This window comes from Anolis carolinensis, unplaced genomic scaffold (assembly GCF_035594765.1).
Source record: "Anolis carolinensis isolate JA03-04 unplaced genomic scaffold, rAnoCar3.1.pri scaffold_12, whole genome shotgun sequence".
NCBI lineage: Eukaryota > Metazoa > Chordata > Lepidosauria > Squamata > Dactyloidae > Anolis > Anolis carolinensis.
Window position 1 is genome coordinate 21,731,383 of NW_026943823.1, and position 18,478 is coordinate 21,749,860.

The window sequence follows — 18,478 nt, forward strand, 5'->3', positions numbered from 1 at the left end:
GGATAAGCGAATATGTTGGATAATAAGGAGGCATTAAGGAAACGCCTATTAAACATCAAATTAGGTTATGATTTTACAAATGAAGCACCAAAACATCATGTTGGAAAACAAATTTGGCAGATAAAGTAGTTCAATGCGCAGTAATGATATGTAGTAATTACTGTATTTATGAATTTAGCACCAAAATATCACGATATATTGAAAACATTGACTACAAAAATACGTTGGATAATCCAGAATGTTGGATAAGCGAGACTCTACTGTATCTGTGGAAAGTCGAGGGTGAGAGAAGAACTCTTTGTCAGTTGGAGGCCAGTGTGAATGTTGTTGTTAATCACTTCAATTAGCATTGAATAGCTTCATCTCCTGCCTTCCTGCCTGGGGGCATCCTTTGTTCAGACTCTGAAAACAGAGAAGTTCCAGACATGGGAACCAAGAGCAGCTAACGACTCTGAACAAAGGATGCCCCCAGGCAGGAAGCCAGGAGATGAAGCTATTCAATGCTAATTGAGGTGATTAACTACAACATTCACACTGGCCGCCAACTGACAAAGAGTTCTTCTCTCACCCTGGACTTTCCACAGATATATATATATAAACCTTCCTTGCTTAGTTTCTCCATACCTCACAATCTCTGAGGATGTCTGCCATAGATGTGGGCGAAACATCAGGAGAGAATACTTCTGGAACATGGCCATATAGCCCGGAAAACATACAACCCTGTGATCCCAGCCATGAAAGCCTTCGACAACACTTTGAAATGACTTTACAATTAATTTTTTGACGGCTATATTTGGCCTTCTCTGCAAATCGAGAGTGACACCTACTGGCAAGCAGACTGCCCTCAAAGCTGGTGCTTTTAGCAATTGGGAGCCTTTAACCATACCACTCCAACATCCTTCTTGAATAATAATAATAATAATAATAATAATAATATCAATAAACTTTATTTTTATATCCCGCCCCATCTCCCCAAAGGGACTCGGCGGCTCACAACAAGGACAAACCTGAAACAACAACACAACATATTTGACAAAAACTTAAAACATTCCAACGATACACAAAATAAAATAATGGACATGAATCCCCACTTCCCCCTTTCCCTTTTGAGCAAAAAGACTTCCTTTATCTCGAATGAGGGGAAGCGCAGCATCCTTCCCCGCTCCCCCAGTGCTGCTATTTTTAATGGGTGTAGTTATTTTCCCTACACAAAAATAAAGATCTCCTCTTTCTCTCTCTCTCTCTCTCTTCCTTTCCTTCCTGAGCAATATCATAATCCCACAGTCAGGAACAGAGTGATAATCTCCATGGCAACCATTGGGTTTGGGAGGGAATGGAGATTCCTCAACTATAGAAACCAACAGGACTCCAAGTTCCCTTTGCAAGAGGGCAACGGGAGATAAGGGTGACACATACATCCAATATTTGCCATCCAAATAACCTTGGTGTCGGTAACTACTTGGGGGCATGAGAGAGAAGGGATTTATAGAATCATTCTGCTATTCAAACCCATTCAAAGGAAGGCTTGGCAGCAGCAGCAGTAGCCAAAAAAGACTTCATTTCAAGCTGGTAAATGCCAGAGAATCCACACAAAGCTCTGGATAAGCATTAGAGGCCCAGAGGTGCAGCCCAAAGGCTGGGATCCTCTTGGTGCTTTGCAAGGGAGCAATTTTCCCTTTGGAAGGGGATGGATAAATAATAATAATAATAAACTTTATTTATACCCCGCCACCATCTCCCCAACGGGGACTCAGGGCAGCTCACATGGGGCCATGCCCAGAACAATACAATATAACAAAATATAAATAAGACAACAAATCATAACACATTAAACAATACAATAAAAGAAAATATACACTACAGTAAACAAAATCAAAAGAACAGTAGAACACTGTATCTGCAGTATTTTCTGGCTTGAATCTGAAGTATTTTTTAAATTTTGTATCAAAAATACAAGTATAAAATTACTGCTCCATGCAGTCATGCCGACCATATGACCTTGGAGGTGTCTACGGACAACGCTGGCTCTTCGGCTTAGAAATGGAGATGAGCACCAACCCCCAGAGTTGGACACGACTGGACTTAACGTCAGGGGAAAACCTTTACCTTTTATCAAAAGCATTGAATAAATTGTGATTTATTCTGTTTTAATTTTTAATTTTTTTATGATGCATGTTTATGTATGAGGGTTGAATGAAAAGTAATGCCTCCACCTTGGTAATTTGAAAAGTAATGCCTCCACCTTTGTTACTTGGGTTTGGATGGGAATATTTTAATAAATCAAACGCAGAAATAATCCTTAGAATGTGCTCTTTAACTACCACTATTCACTTTCTACATAATCACCAGACAATTGGATACATTGGGTTGTTGTATGTCTTTCAGGCTGTGTGGCCATGTTCCAGAAGTATTCTCTCCTGACGTTTTGCCCACATCTATGGCAGGCATCCTCAGAGGTTGTGAAGTATGCAGAAACTAAGGAAGGAAAGGAAAACCTCTGAGGATGCCTGCCATAGATGTGGGCGAAACATCAGGAGAAAATACTTCTGGAACATGGCCACACAGCCCGAAAGAAATACAACAACCCTGTGATCCTGGCCATGAAAGCCTTCGACAACAAATTGGATACATTTCTGCCAACGATGAACAAGTTTTCTGAAGCCGTCACAGAAGTCACGCAAGTCATATTTTCCCACCTCAACATCTTTAAACTTGTTCACACAATGCACAGTACTCACATCAACACAATCACTATAAGCAGCTTGCATTCTCTGATGAATCTCTTCTGCTGTCAAGAATTGAATGGCTGCACATTACTTAAGTTGCATTGACTGACCGTCTGCGCAGGATTCCATACTTTGCACTTTAACAACACAACCGTTCAATGCTAAGGCTTCCTGCCAAATGGAACTATAGAGGAGAGTCTACTGAACAAGCCAGTACCTGCCGCTACCAGTATTGCCATCTGTTGAGGAGTTACGAAGGTGCAGGCATTACTTTTAATTCAACCCTCGTAGTTCCCAATAGCTCTTCTTCCAGTTTCTAATTTCTTGGGGTTGATCCCAAGGTCCCACTGTGCACACAGCACACAAGGCTAGCTTCTTTGACTGAAGCAAGTTCAGAGAAAGCACTGAAGGCAGTCAACTTCATATCTGGACCAAACATGAGCATTGCTTCTTTCCATAGCTGAGAGATTTGAAATGAATTTTTATTTTACTATATTTTAATTGCTATCAGATGATTTCCTCTCTCTCCATGTTAGAGATTGCTTTGACTGCAGTAAAGGTACTAAATAATTTCGCGCACACTTTGGAAAGGACTTCACCAGCAGAGGGCAAGAAGAACCAAGGTATGGCTTAGTCTGAAAATAATAAAATAGTGCAGAGGGAAATCCTGTGGTGTGCAGCAAGCACGGAAAGCGTGCTCCCCTTCACAGGATATCTTCTTTTAGACAAATGGACTGAATGGAAAGAAGAGACTTGGCTACTCTGTATTCCGTCATCCACGGAAGCTAAATGGCAGGGGATTCAGGATAAATTAAAGGAATCCATTTGTGCAATGAATACTTAAACCCAGTCTGGATGCAAGGAGGCTACACAATGCCAGTTCCCCCCAGTTCCTAAAAAGCAATGTGATTTTCAGGCAATTTCAGGCCAAAATCATGTACAAAGAGAAATGCAGGCCAGGCTTTAAAACTGCAAGGCTATTCAATGCTAATCAAGCTGGCCAGTTGCAATATTCACACTTGCCTCCAACAGACAAGAGTTCTTTCTCCCACCCTGGACATTATTCCACAGATATATAAACCCCACTTGCCTAGTTTTCAACAGACCTCACAATCTCTGAGGATGCCTGCCATAGATGTGGGCAAAACATCCGCGAGAATTACTCTGGAACATGACCAGACAGCGTGGAAAACTCGCAGCAACCTAGTGATTCCGGCCATGAAAGCCTTCTGCAACACCATGATAGTATTACCTTGGAAAAGGTGCAAAATATAATTGCAAAACAATCTCTAAAATAAGGTGTCCTGGATGCTATTTATATCAGATTATTGCAGACTCTAGCTGCTGATTGGTGTCCACAGACCTGTTGTTTCCCCGTGCTTAATTGCCAGAAGAGAAGGCATAATCCTCCCCTACTAAACATCTGGAGAAAGCATATCATTAAAGTCTTCAAAGGTTGCTCCGCAGAATGTGTTTACACTCCGAAGGCTGGCGAAAGCCCCAGGCAGAAGCAAAGGTAATTGTTCTGTGGTTTTGAAAGGTACCTCTAGGAGAAAAGAGGGATTTATGGCTTTCCTTGTCAGTTGTGAAGGGCCTGTAATAAAAGATATGGAAAGTTTTAGTCTTGGGAAGTCGGCTTCATGGGAACGGTGCACCATTGCAATGATTTCTCTCATTCAATACAAACCAAGGGAAACTAAAAGATTTAATTCTAAATTAAAGCCACTTTTCATTCCCCAGAACTATTCCAATGTTTGATTGTTATTATCACTAGTAAAATTTGGTTTAGAATAGGGCAAGCATGGGCAAACTTCAGCCCTCCAGATGTTTTGGACTGCAACTCCCACATTCCTAACAGCCTACCACTATTAGGAATTGTGGGAGTTGCAGTCCAAAACACCTGGAGGGCCGAAGTTTGCCCATGCCTGGAATAGAAGATAATCTACAATGAAGACTAAATTTAAAAGCCATAGTTCAGTGCTATGGAAATCCTGGAATTTGTAGTTTGATGAGGCACCAGCACTCTTTGGCAGGGACTACTAAAGATCTGGTAAAACTGCAAATACTCATGATTCTTAGCACAAAGTGATGTGAAACTGCATTAAATGTACTGTGGAGATTCATCCAAAGATAGTTGGGGCTAGGCATCTTTTTCCCTAATGATTATCAAAACATTTTGCAGACATTTTCATATTTCTCGTCATGAAGAGAGAAATGTACCGTTTTTATATTGTGCATGTCACCTTCGTCAATAAGTCATAGGGCATATCTACACTGTCAAATGAATTCAGTTTCACCCCACTTAAACAGTCGTGCCTCAATATCATGGGAGCTGTGGTTTTGCAAGGTCTTAAGCCTTCTCTACCAAAGTGTGCTTCCCCATCAGTCTAAACCCTGTCCATCCAAGCAATTGCACATACAATTAGAGCCACTGGATTAATGAATTTTCCTCTTCGAAGGCTTTCCCATGGAAAGACTGGTTTTGCTTCCTTGCGTCTCACTAGATAAATCACAACAGACTGCTTTTGTTCGAACACTGGATATATACATATCGAACCGTTCTTAAAATAGCCCTGCCGACACACCTGCATGACTCAGAGAAGGGCGTGGAGAAAAACAAAAACGTGAAAGCCTTCAAAGAGAGAGAGTTGCACTTTCCTGTTTGCAGATCCCTTGTGCTATTTATTTATTTTAAAACTAGCTTGGATACCTGATGTTGCCCGGGTTATTTAAAAAGTCTTTTTTATTTTACAAAATGCATAAGGTTGTGGGTGAACTACAACTCACACCATGCCAGGTTAATCCCGCGAAAGTTCATCAGTAAAGTTTGTCTTGTTGGGCAAGTTTGCTTTATATGCATCATTGGTGGGGTTCAGTGTGCTCTCTGGCTGCAGGATGAACTACAGCTCCCACCATGGTGGGTCAGTCCCCCTCAATTCCCTCCGGTAGGTTCAGCTGATCATGGGGATTCTGTGTGGGGATTCAAGTTTGGTCCAGGTCCGTCAGTGATGGTCAGTGTCTCTGGATGAACTACAACTCACAAAAATGAAGGTCAGTTCTCCCCAAACTCCTCCAGTATGTTCAGTTGGTCATGGTGATTCTGCGTGCCAAGTTTGATCCAGGTCCATCGTTGGTGGCATTGTTTCTCTGGTTGTAGGTGAACAACTCCCAAAAATCAAGGTCTACTCTTTCCAAACCCTTCCAGTATTCAAATTTGGGTGTATCAGGCAAGTGTGCAACACTGTTTGAGATCACACTGCTCTCTAGATGTAACTGAACTACAAGTCCCCCACATCCAGGTGAATTTTCCTCAAAGACCTCCAGTATTTTTTGTTGGTCATGGGGGTTCTGTGTGCCAAGTTAGGACCAGGTCCATCTTTGGTGCAGTTCAGAGTACTCTTTGATTGCAGGTGAACTTTAAATCCCAGTACCTACCACTACGAAATGTTAATTCCTCCCAAAATCTACCAGTATTTAAATTTGGGCATAGCGAGTATATGTGACATGTTTGGTCCAGATCCATTGTTCTGTGGGTTCACAGTGCTCTCTGGATGTGAGCTACAATTCCTATAAATCCAGCTCAGTTCTCCCCAAACCTCTCGAGTATTTTTCATTGGTCATGAGGGTTCTGTGTGCCAAATATTGTCCAGGTCCATTGTCGGTGGGGTCACAGTGCACTGTCTTGATGCAGAGTGAACTACAACATCCATCATGTTGAGTCAGTCCTCCAAACACTTCCAGTATGTTCAGTTGCTGATCAATTTCTCTGTTTGCTGTGTGCCATAGAATCTTGGGAGTTAACAGTTTTATAAGGCCTTCTTTTCCAAGTAGATCTCATGTTGCATTACCAAACTACAACTGCCATGATTTTCTAGTCTTGAGCCACGGCAGTTAAAGTGTTGTCAAACTGCATTATTTCCACAGTGTAGCTCCACCCTTGGCTATGGATAATTTTAAGGAGCTATCCAAGGTGCTGAACTATGAACCAGCCCCTTGGACAACTCTCATAAACCTTGGGCTAAAACCTGCCGTGGACATCTCTAATTGCTGGTGCTTGGCCTATGGAATAAATACTGGATTTTCTAATATAGCATGGACGAGACCAAGATTTTAGGAGCTAAAGTTTAGTCAAACCTGCCTCTCTTTAGGGATCGTGGCGGGGCACATTAGTAGGATAAAGGGAGCATCTATACCAGGCATGGGCAAACTTGGGCCCTCCAGGTGTTTTGGACTCCAACTCCCACAATTCCTAACAGCCGGTAGTCCAAAACACCTGGAGGGCCCAAGTTTGCCCATGCCTGATCTACATGCTAATGCAGTTTTACACCACTTGAACTGCTATGGAATTGTGGAAGATGTAGTTTTGTGAGGCACCACCACGCTTTGGCAGGAAAGGCCTTGCAAAACCACAACTCCCACGATTCCGTAGCATTAAGCATTAAGTAGTGTCTAGCTGTATTATTTCATTAGTGTAGGCACCCTTCGTTCTGTGTCATGATGGAAACTTAGCAACAGACAACTCTGCTTTGACTATAAAAGGAAACCCATCTGAAATAGGTGAGTGATAGATAGTTAATACGGAATCATGCCTGAGCATGTTAAGACATTCTCTTTTTTCCAAGTACAAACTGCTCTTACAGTGGCTGCGCTGCTCATTTGTTGCACCGTATCATTACAAAACCTTTAATGGGTTTTCATGTTCATATGTTCCTATGCCTATTGAATACATTTTACACACAGCGACTTTGCCAATTTTTTCCCCCTGGGTTCCTCTTGGCTTTTACAGGACTACTTTGGAACCGAGTCTCTGCTGCTGCATGTAATAATTACTTAGACAAAGGAGTCCATTTCTCCCCAGGTATTTTCAGTTTAATGCTGTAGAACACAAAGAATCCATACAGAAGCATGGTGACAATTAGAAATCTGATCACTCATAATCTTATATCCTCTTTGGGTGTATCTACACTGTTGAATTAATGCAGTTTGACACCACTAACTGCCAAGGCTCAATGCTATATAATCCTGAGAGTTGTAGTTTGGTGGAGCACTTGCACTACTGGCAGAGAAGGCTCAACATCTTTCCAGTATTCCATAGTAATAGCAGTGAAAGTGGTATCAAGCTACATTAATTCTACAGTGCAGATGCACCATTCTCTTCCCCCTTGTTCTCGCCAAGTTTTTCTTAGATCTGTTCTGTTGTTAATTATATTTCTGTACTACAATTAACATATTTCACCAAATTACAAAGCATGCACACCTGCTGGCTAAACCTCGCTGTAGAGTTTACAAGCAATGCTCCTCAAGACAATCTAAACCTATATAACTTAGGAAAGGAAACATAAGCAAGGCACTCATTATCTTTCTGGTCTTGTATAGGAGGATTTTCCACCTGATTATAAAAGCATCACACCACTTAATAATAGAATAAATCACTCTCTTCTGACTTAGCATTTAGTTATTTGTAATAACAAATAATTAGGATAAGTAATTAGTAGATGTGCTTCTTTCTTTCAAGACAGTTAGGTGAAGATGCCAGGCTTTCCAAAGTCTTTTTGCTAAAAGCCTTCCCTATAAAATATTTTAGGGAAAACAATTTTTTAGCATTCATAAAATGGGTTGCTGCGAGTTTTCCGGGCTGTCTAGCAATGTTCCAGAAGCATTCTCTCCTGACTTTTTGCCCACATCTATGGTAGGCATCCTCAGAGGTTGTGTGGCCTGTTGGAATCTAGGCAAGTCAGGTTTATATATATGTGGAATAATGTCCAGGGTGGAAGAAAAACTCTTGTCTGTTGAGGCAAGTGGGAATGTTGCCATTGGCCAGATTAATTGACATTGAATGGCCTTGTAGCTTCAAAGCCTGTCTGATTCCTGCCTGGGAGAATCCTTTCTTGGGAGGTGATTCTGGATTCTGGCCATGAAAGCCTTCGACAACACGTTTATATACTGTTTTATGGGAAAGCTTACGGATTATCTTCTAATCCTTGAAGGGTTGTTGTTGTTATTTCCAGAATGCAATTTACAAAATGGGAAACAATTGGTCCAAAGCTCTTTCCAAGAAGTCTTACTAGACACACTCCATCTTCTTGGGTTTTGCAGCGAATGATTGCAAATAGTTTTGAGCCTTCGTTACTCCTGCCAACAATTAATTTTGCTAAAGCAGGACAGAACAGATCAGGTGTCAATCAAATGTATGCATTACCTAACATTGGCTTTGCATTCTCATTTTAAATTCTCAGATAAAATCCTGTTCCAAAGCCAGTGTTATGCAAGGAGAGAATTAAAATGGGTTAGGTACTCTTTTACATTAAAATGATTTTTGGAAGGCTCCACTTTCCCTCTCCCACAATATTGTTTTACTTTGTCTGTTAATTTAAATAGTACAATATGTGCCTTTATGTCATTTCTTGACCCCACAAATTTAATACGGTTTGCTTCAGAGATTTGCCTTTCTTATCTTCAAAAATAAAGCCAACCACACCTGATATTTCCAGTCTCCTTTCCAAACTCTAAACAAGCCTGGCCCTATTGATCTTCCAAGATCATTTATTTGAGAATTACTTGAAGTTACTTTCCTCATGTCAATTTAGGAGCTTAGCTAGACTGAGGCTGCCATCATTTCATGTTTGTCTACAGATAATAAATACGATTGATAATTTTTTAAAACACTGGAATCCATTTATTTCATATTTAAGGCAAGTTGGTGAAAAGGCAACGACTGGATTGAATAATTTATTAAACAATCAAAGTAAACTAATTGCATATCAGTAAAATAACCTGAAGGAATAAAGAATAATTATAAGCCACTACATAACATTACTGTGTATTGAACTGCTTTTTCTGTCAATTTCTTGTAAAACATGATGTTTTGATGCTTAATTTGTAAAATCATAATGTAATTTTATGTTTAATAGGCTTTTTTTCTTAATCCCTCCTTATTATCCAAGATTTTCGCTTATTCAAGGTTCTGCCGGCCCGTTTATCTTGGATAAGTGAGACTCTACTATATTACAATTATCCAAGCCTCGCTTATCCAAGTTTCTGCATTATCCAAGCCATTTTTGTAGTCAATGTTTTCAATATATCGTGATATTTTGGTGCTAAATTCGTAAATACAGTAATTACTACATAACATTACTGCGTATTGAACTGCTTTTTCTGTCAAATTTGTTGTATAACAAGATGTTTTGATGCTTAATTTGTAAAATCATAATGTAATTTTATGTTTAATAGGCTTTTCCTTAATCCCTCCTTATTGTCCAAGATAGTCGCTTATTCAAGGTTCTGCCGGCCCTTTTAGCTTGGATAAGTGAGACTCTAATGTATTAAGTATATAAATAAAGTTTTGATTATTATTATTATTATTATCATAAGACAGAGGAATTCCAGACAAGAAACAATCAGGGCCAGCTGACATCTCCCAACAAAGAATTCCCACCCAGGCAGGAAGCAGCCAAGCTTTGAAGCTGCAGGGCTATTCAATGCGAATCAAGGAAGGCCAATGGCAACATTCACACTTGCCTCAAACAGACAAGAGTTCTTTCTCCCACCCTGGACATTATTTCACAGATACAGTAGAGTCTCACTTATCCAACGTTCTGGATTATCCAACGCATTTTTGTAGTCAACGTTTTCAATATACTGTATCATGATATTTTGGTGCTAAATTCATAAATACAGTAATTACTACATAGCATTACTGCGTACTGAACTACTTTTTCTGTCAAATTTGTTGTATAACATGATGTTTTGGTGCTTAATTTGTAAAATCATAGCCTAATTTGATGTTTAATAGGCTTTTCCTTAATCCCTCCTTATTATCCAAGATATTTGCTTATCCAAGCTTCTGCCGGCCCGTTTAGCTTGGATAAGTGAGACTCTACTGTAGTATAAGTAAAGTTTTGATTATTATTATTATTATTATCATAAGACAGAGGAATTCCAGACAAGAAACAATCAGGGCCAGCTGACATCTCCCAACAAAGAATCCCCCCCCAGGCAGGAAGCAGCCAAGCTCTGAAGCTGCAGGGCTATTCAATGCGAATCAAGGATGGCCAATGACAACATTCACACTTGCCTCAAGCAGACAAGAGTTCTTTCTCCCACCCTGGACATTATTTCACAGATACAGTAGAGTCTCACTTATCCAACGTTCTGGATTATCCAACGCATTTTTGTAGTCAACGTTTTCAATATACTGTATCATGATATTTTGGTGCTAAATTCATAAATACAGTAATTACTACATAGCATTACTGCGTATTGAACTACTTTTTCTGTCAAATTTGTTGTATAACATGATGTTTTGGTGCTTAATTTGTAAAATCATAACCTAATAGGCTTTTCCTTAATCCCTCCTTATTATCCAAGATATTTGCTTATCCAAGCTTCTGCCGGCCTGTTTAGCTTGGATATGTGAGACTCTACTGTATTATTTTTTAAAATAGTTTTTATTGAATTTAAAAATTTTCAAACAATAATTACTTAGACAATGCATAAGAAGTGGCTCGGGGTGGGAGGGGGGGATACACAGGGGTGAAGAAATATAGATGGACAAATGTTAATGATGTAGTAGATATAAATCAACAGTAGATATAAAAGAATGATGCAAGTATTGTATGATACATTAAATATCTGCTATGGGACTCTACTGTATTATTATTATTATTATTATTATTATTATTATTATTATTATTATAAGACAGAGGAATTCCAGACAAGAAACAATCAGGGCCAGCGGACATCTCCCAACAAAGAATTCCCCCCCCCCCAGGCAGGAAGCAGCCATGCTCTGAAGCTGCAGGGCTATTCAATGCGAATCAAGGATGGCCAATGACAACATTCACACTTGCCTCAAGCAGACAAGAGTTCTTTCTCCCACTCTGGACATTATTTCACAGATACAGTAGAGTCTCAGTTATCCAACATTCTGGATTATCCAACGCATTTTTGCAGTCAACGTTTTCAATATATCATGATATTTTGGTGCTAAATTCATAAATACAGTAATTACTACATAGCATTACTGCGTACTGAACTACTTTTTCTGTCAAATTTGTTGTATAACATGATGTTTTGGTGCTTAATTTGTAAAATCATAGCCTAATTTGATGTTTAATAGGCTTTTCCTTAATCCCTCCTTATTATCCAAGATATTTGCTTATCCAAGCTTCTGCCGGCCCGTTTAGCTTGGATAAGTGAGACTCTACTGTAGTATAAGTAAAGTTTTGATTATTATTATTATTATTATTATTATCATAAGACAGAGGAATTCCAGACAAGAAACAATCAGGGCCAGCTGACATCTCCCAACAAAGAATCCCCCCCCAGGCAGGAAGCAGCTAAGCTCTGAAGCTGCAGGGCTATTCAATGCGAATCAAGGATGGTCAATGACAACATTCACACTTGCCTCAAGCAGACAAGAGTTCTTTCTCCCACCCTGGACATTATTTCACAGATACAGTACAGTCTCACTTATCCAACGTTCTGGATTATCCAATGCATTTTTGTAGTCAATGTTTTCAATATATCATTTATTTACAGTATTTATATTCCGCCCTTCTCACCCCGAAGGGGACTCAGGGCGGATTACAATGAACACATATATGGCAAACATTCAATGCCAACAGACAAACAACATACATTAGACCAGGGGTCCCCAAACTAAGGCCCGGGGGCTGGATGCGGCCCTTCAAGGCCATTTACCTGGCCCCCGCTCTCAGTTTTAGACTTAGGCTCGCCCAAAGTCTGAAATGACTTGAAGGCATACAACAACAACAATCCTCCTTGATTATCTCATTGGCCAGAAGCAGGCCCACACTTCCCACTAAAATCTTGATAAGTTTACAGTATATTGGTTAAAATTATTTTTATTTTTAAATATTGTATTGTTCTTTCATTTACCAATATTGTAAATGAAATATTGTACATGAATGATATGGTAACATAATATAATATATTATATAATACGATCCCTGGGGAAGGCAATGGCAAACCACCCCAGTATTCTTGCCATGAAAACTACATGGATCAGTACAATATATTGTGTATACATATAATATTAATAATAATATTATAATGTAATACAATATAATATTTATTTATTACAGTATTTCTACCCCGTCCTTCTCACCCAATAGGAGACTCAGGGCGGCTAATAATAATAATACAATATAATAATATCGTATAATATAATAATATTAATTATATATTATATATTAAATGTAATATTACTAATAATATTACGGTATAATGGTATAGTACAATATAGTAGTATATAATGCTAATATTGTGCTATGCTAATAATACAATATATTGTATGTACATACAACTTGTAAGCCGCTTTGAGTCCCCTTCGGGGTGAGAGAGGGTGGGGTATAAATGTAGTAAATAAATACCAGTAAATAAGTAATTGTTGCTGGGTTTCCTTTTTTTCTTTTTTGCACTACAAATAAGACGTGTGCAGTGAGCATAGGAATTTGTTCGTTTTGTTTTTTTCAAATGATAATTTGGCCCCTCAACAATCCGAGGGAGAATGAATCGGCCCTCCACTTAAAAAGCTTGAGGACCCCTGCATTAGACAAACTCAGAGGCATTTTTAACATTTTTCCAGCTTCACGATTCCGGTGCTAAATTCATAAATACAGTAATTACTACATAGCATTACTGCGTACTGAACTACTTTTTCTGTCAAATTTGTTGTATAGCATGATGTTTTGGTGCTTAATTTGTAAAATCATAACCTAATTTGATGTTTAATAGGCTTTACCTTAATCTCTCCTTATTATCCAACATATTCGCTTATCCAACGTTCTGCCGGCCGGTTTACGTTGGATAAGCGAGACTCTACTGTATTTTTTGTTTTTTCTTGCAGCCCTGGAAGGAATCTGAGGAGGAAGGAGGAGAGGGAAACCGGGGCAGCGGGGAAAGTGGGAAGGCGGGGGAAGGAATGAGGGCAGGTGTGGCAAGGGGCGGGGCCTGGCAGAGAAAGGAGGCAGTCACCTGAGGGCCCGCCCTCTTCCTCCCTTTCGAGGGTTGGTTTCGCCTTCCCTGTCCTTCCCCGCCCGGAAACTCTTCCCTCCGCCGCCACGTTGCCTCACACAGAAGGAGCAGGTTCGCGATGGAAGTCTCCTTCTTCTCGTTATTCCCCTCAGAAGGAGAAGAAGGCGACGAGGATTAACGAAGAACGACCTTCCTTGAGCAGGACCGAGCGCCGACTGACTGACTTTCCCGCGCTTTTGCTTCGCTCCCCTCTCTCCCCCCTCCCCTCGGCGCCCCCTTCGCCCACCAACCAATCAGGTGAGTCCTCTCTGTCCTTTTAACCAATGAGGGGGCTCTTTTGGTCCCCCCTCCACTGCGCCCGGGAGACCCCGTAGCGGGGTTCTAACAAGGGAGGGGGAGCGTTGCCGTGGCAACCGGGGTTCACTCTAGTTTTTCAGGCCTTCTTTTGAGGGAGTCACACACTCTCAGCCTCAGAGGATGAGCTCCCTCTGTCAGCTCCAGCTCCATGCGGGAACATGAGAGAAGCCTCCCACAAGGATGGTAAACATCAAAAACATCCGGGCGTCCCCTGGGCAACTTCCTTGCAGACGGCCAATTCTCTCACTCCAGAAGCGACTCAAATTGCTCCTGACCACGAAAAAAAAGGCCTCAGACGCAGGCCAATTCTATTATGTGGCCTGGGCCAACTTGGGCCTTCCCTGCAGGTGTTTTGGACTTCAACTCCCACCATTCCTAACCGCCTCAGGCCGTTTCCTTTTCCCCCTCAGCCGCTTAAGCGTGTCTACATAGTGGGATTAATGCGGTTTTGATGCCGCATTAACTCTGAGTTTGTAGTTGGGTGAAGCAAGACTACTCTTTGGGCGGCGCAGCAGCTAAAGTGGTGTCAAACTGCAATCATTCTACAGTGCAGATGTACAGTAGAATCTCACTTATCCAAGCTTCTGGATAATCCAAGCCATTTTTGTATTCAATGTTTTCAATATATCGTGATATTTTGGTGCTAAATTTGTAAATACAGTAATTACAACCTAACATTACTGCGTATTGAACTACTTTTTCTGTCAAATTTGTTGTATAACAAGATGTTTTGGTGCTTAATTTGTAAAGTCATAACCTAATTTGATGTTTAATAGGCTTTTCCTTAATCCCTCCTTATTATCCAAGATATTCGCTTATCCAAGCTTCTGCCGGCCCGTTTATGTTGGATAAGTGAGACTCTACTGTATCTCCATCCAGTGTCCTTTCAATATGCGTACCATTTATGGCTCAAGTATTTTGTATTATTTTAAATCTGTTTTTAATTGCTTATGTTTTATTCTTTTGTATTGTTGTATATTGGCATCGAAATTCCGCCAGTTTTGTAAGCCGCTCTGAGTCCCTTCGGATGAGAAGGGCGGGATAGAAATGATGGAAATAAATAAATAATAAATACATTTATTGGGATTCATTCCCAAGTGTTCTCGCTATTTTGTTTTGACGGCAATGGCCCCAAGCTGCTTTTAAGCAAGAATAGCTGTTTCTGGATGAAAGGCAAAACAAACAAACAAAAAACAAAACAAAACACAAAACCATAGCTTCCAGGTGCAAACTTACCTCTGGTATCATTATTATATTCTTGGCAGTTTTTATCATTTTCCTCCCTGTTTTTTTATAGCCTCTCCTCCGTCAAACCTGGCTGCAAAAGCAAACAGACCTTATGATGCGTTTCTGAATCACGTGGGTGATTTCATACCTGCCTTCCTCTTTCTCTCCATAAAGTTTGAATTTGGACTCTGCCCTTTGCGTTCGGCGAGGCTTTTGTTTGCCATCAAGTTGATCAAACACAGGTCGAGCTCACCTTTCGAAAGCGCCGCCTGCACAAAGCCTGCTCTTAGGTAAGCATTGCTTTCCTTCACCTTGCATTTGAAATAAGCAGTTTATCCTTTCGCTGTAACAACAAATGCGCCTCTTGAATCCTAATAATAATAATAATAATAATACTCAGCCCCTATCAGGACCTCAAGATTGAACTGCAAAACTCTGGCAGAAACCAGTGCAGGTGGTCCCGGTGGTGATGGGCACACTGGGTGCCGTGCCAAAAGATCTCAGCCGGCATTTGGAAACAATAGACATTGACAAAATTATGATCTGCAAAAGGCCACCCTACTGGGATCTGCGTGCATCATCCGAAAATGCATCACACAGTCCTAGACACTTGGGAAGTGTTCGACTTGTGATTTTGTGAAATGAAATCCAGCTATCTATCTTGTTTGCTGTGTCATACTTATAATAATAATAAGTTTATTTATATCCCGCCTCCATCTCCCCGGAAGGGGACTCAGGGCGGCTTACAGCAAAATCAGATACAAAACAATGACAAAATATGAAACATCAAAGAACAATAACAAAAACCAATAATAATATATACACAATAACCAAAAAAAACAGAAACACAGTATAAAACATCGAATTAAAAACAATGAAGTTGCAATAGTGGATAAGCAAAGTGCACATTATGAGTTGCAAATTCAGAAATAGATAATGTGCAACAGATTCATTTAAGGTCCCATTTAAGGTCCTATTCTCCGCTTGAAGACACTTCTATCGTGGCACACGGTGAACAGAGTAAAAGAGCCATGAGACATCTTTGCATGAGGAAGAACGAGTGTTTTTCTGATGTTTGCAAAAGGTGGGGAGTAATGAAGCGTATGCAAACTATCCTTTGTTGTAAATTGTGTGTTAAATGTTTATTCCTTTGCAAACAAAACTCCTTGTTTTTCTGTAAACATTTGTCCTGTTGTTCCACATTTGCTCCTGTGATTTGTATCTAGAAGTGGGAGGCTTAGGCCCCTTCCACACAGCTGTATATTGAACTGGATTATCTGGCAGTGTGGACTCAGATAACCCACTTCAAAGCAGATATTGTGGGTTATCTGCGTTGGTATGCTGGATGATATGGCTGTGTGGAAGGGCCCTTAGACCCCTTCTACACTGCCATGTAATCCAGTTCAAAGTAGATAATCTGGATTTTATATGGAAGTTAGAAGGGGCCTTAGGATGAATCTACATTGTGAAATTAATGCAGTTTGATCTCATGCTAACTGCTATGATTCAGTGCTTTGGTATTGCAAGTGTTGTAGAATAATATTTATAGGTATTTATTTATTACTTGACTCTCTTTTAATCTGTAAAGTGAACTAGTTCCTCTCCTAACCACAATTTTCATAATCCCAGAGGAATGAAAGTGGAATCAAACTGCATTAAGTATACAATATAGATGCAGTCATAGATACAAGATTTTTTTTGTATGTGTTTCAGCCAGTTATGAGAAAGAGAAGTATGGTAGTTTTCTATTTTTGTGTGGCTCCACAATGGGAATAATGGCTTTGCTCCTTCAAGGGACTCTTCATCCAAAATCTCTAGCCTGATGGATTAAATTGCTAGGCAGATTCTTTAATACGTTACTACTTTATTTATTTTTTTAACTGAAAAAGATCATTGGGGAAGATAATTAAACAGAGGTTCACTCAGATGCCAAGGTAGTAGAAATTAAGTGGAGACAAGGAGGAGGGAACGACATAATTGTATGTCATCACTTGGGAGTTGCTGCCTTGATAATAACAAAGGCTGCCTTATGCATGCTATCAATAGCATCTTTATCGAAAAGTTAGTGGGAGAGCCCTGTAAAGACCATCTTAAGGGGCACCTTTTACATAAGCAAGTATTTTGACTTAATAATCCCTGGTGCCCTTCGTGTTCCCTAGAGCAAAATAATGTATTTATTCTTATCCTGCTTTTCTCCTGCTCAAAAGAATCCAAAGATACAGAAAGAGAGGGTGGAGAAAGTTACTTTCTGGACAGATATGACCAGAATGCTCCACTAACATGGACACTGTGCCACAGGGCTGTGGAAATTTGGAGACTTTCGTCCCAATAATATTTTTTTCTAACTTTTGCCTGTTTTTGCAAAGAAACTGAATGTATAGCAAACTTCGAAAGTGGTATGAGCCAAACCTAAGTGGACTGAGCTAACATTAGTCAAAAATTCAGCAAATTGAGATGAAACTGTCCACTACCTTGGTTACTTACTTGTAACAAAATTCTCCTTTAATGCAAGAGGAGGAAATAAAGGGCATTTACAGGTATTTATAGATATTTTGCAAGTTGTTATGGAACAATGATGCTTTCAGGAATGACAGGATCAACAGAAGAGAATGGCGATTGTGACTTAGTGGGAAACCATGGCAGGAAACATGACAAATACAGAATTGTATAGGCAGCTCTCATGCTTCCTATGGCAAGTTGTGCCATCATAAGTCTCCAGGCTTTGTCCATTTCCAGTATTTTAGTGCTTCAGACAAAAATACTCAGGTTATCATATGTGGTGCAATTTGAGGTACTTGCATGTAGCCTTTCAACAAGCAATATCCAGATGTTTTGTTCATGAAAAGCAAAGAGGAGCGGTCCTAAGTCTGCCACCAATAGTACTTCCATTTTGTATGATAAGTTTCTATGCTAAGTAACAATTCAGGACAATGTACCTGATATTTTAAAGCAAGCCCAACTACAAAGGAAACCAGAGAGGAGCTTGAAGCATAGCTTTCTTGGATGCATCTCAGAATTATTAGTTCCCAAGTGTCTCTTAAAAAAGAGTTGTTGGTCACACAGAAAAATACTCAAACTGTTTCTGCATGGGCCTGTGTTAGTATCTAAGTCATCTGCTGCTAGTTTCTAGAGAGCTTCCAAAAAAGAAAGGAAGGCAAGGAAAGAAAAGA

At 40.0% G+C, this 18,478-nt stretch overlaps 1 protein-coding gene and 1 long non-coding RNA gene across 3 annotated transcripts in view; one reads left to right on the forward strand and one right to left on the reverse strand.

Moving 5' to 3' along the window:
- Positions 1–928: 928 nt before the first annotated feature.
- Positions 929–13,851, reverse strand: LOC134294123 (uncharacterized). Its single transcript, XR_010001097.1, has 2 exons — positions 13,725–13,851; positions 929–4,320 (listed from the first exon to the last, which is right to left on the reverse strand). It is a non-coding gene; the product is annotated as an uncharacterized LOC134294123 (long non-coding RNA).
- A 30-nt stretch (positions 13,852–13,881) lies between these two features.
- LOC100552428 (ligand of Numb protein X 2) overlaps positions 13,882–18,478 on the forward strand; it is a 38,120-nt gene continuing 33,523 nt past the window's right edge. Inside the window, exons 1-2 of one of the 2 annotated variants that reach the window (XM_003229842.4) lie at positions 13,882–14,021; positions 15,379–15,598. The gene's annotated coding sequence lies outside the window, so the exon portion shown is untranslated. The remainder of the gene's footprint in view (positions 14,022–15,378; positions 15,599–18,478) is intronic. The other variant, XM_008124107.3, reaches the window with a different exon arrangement.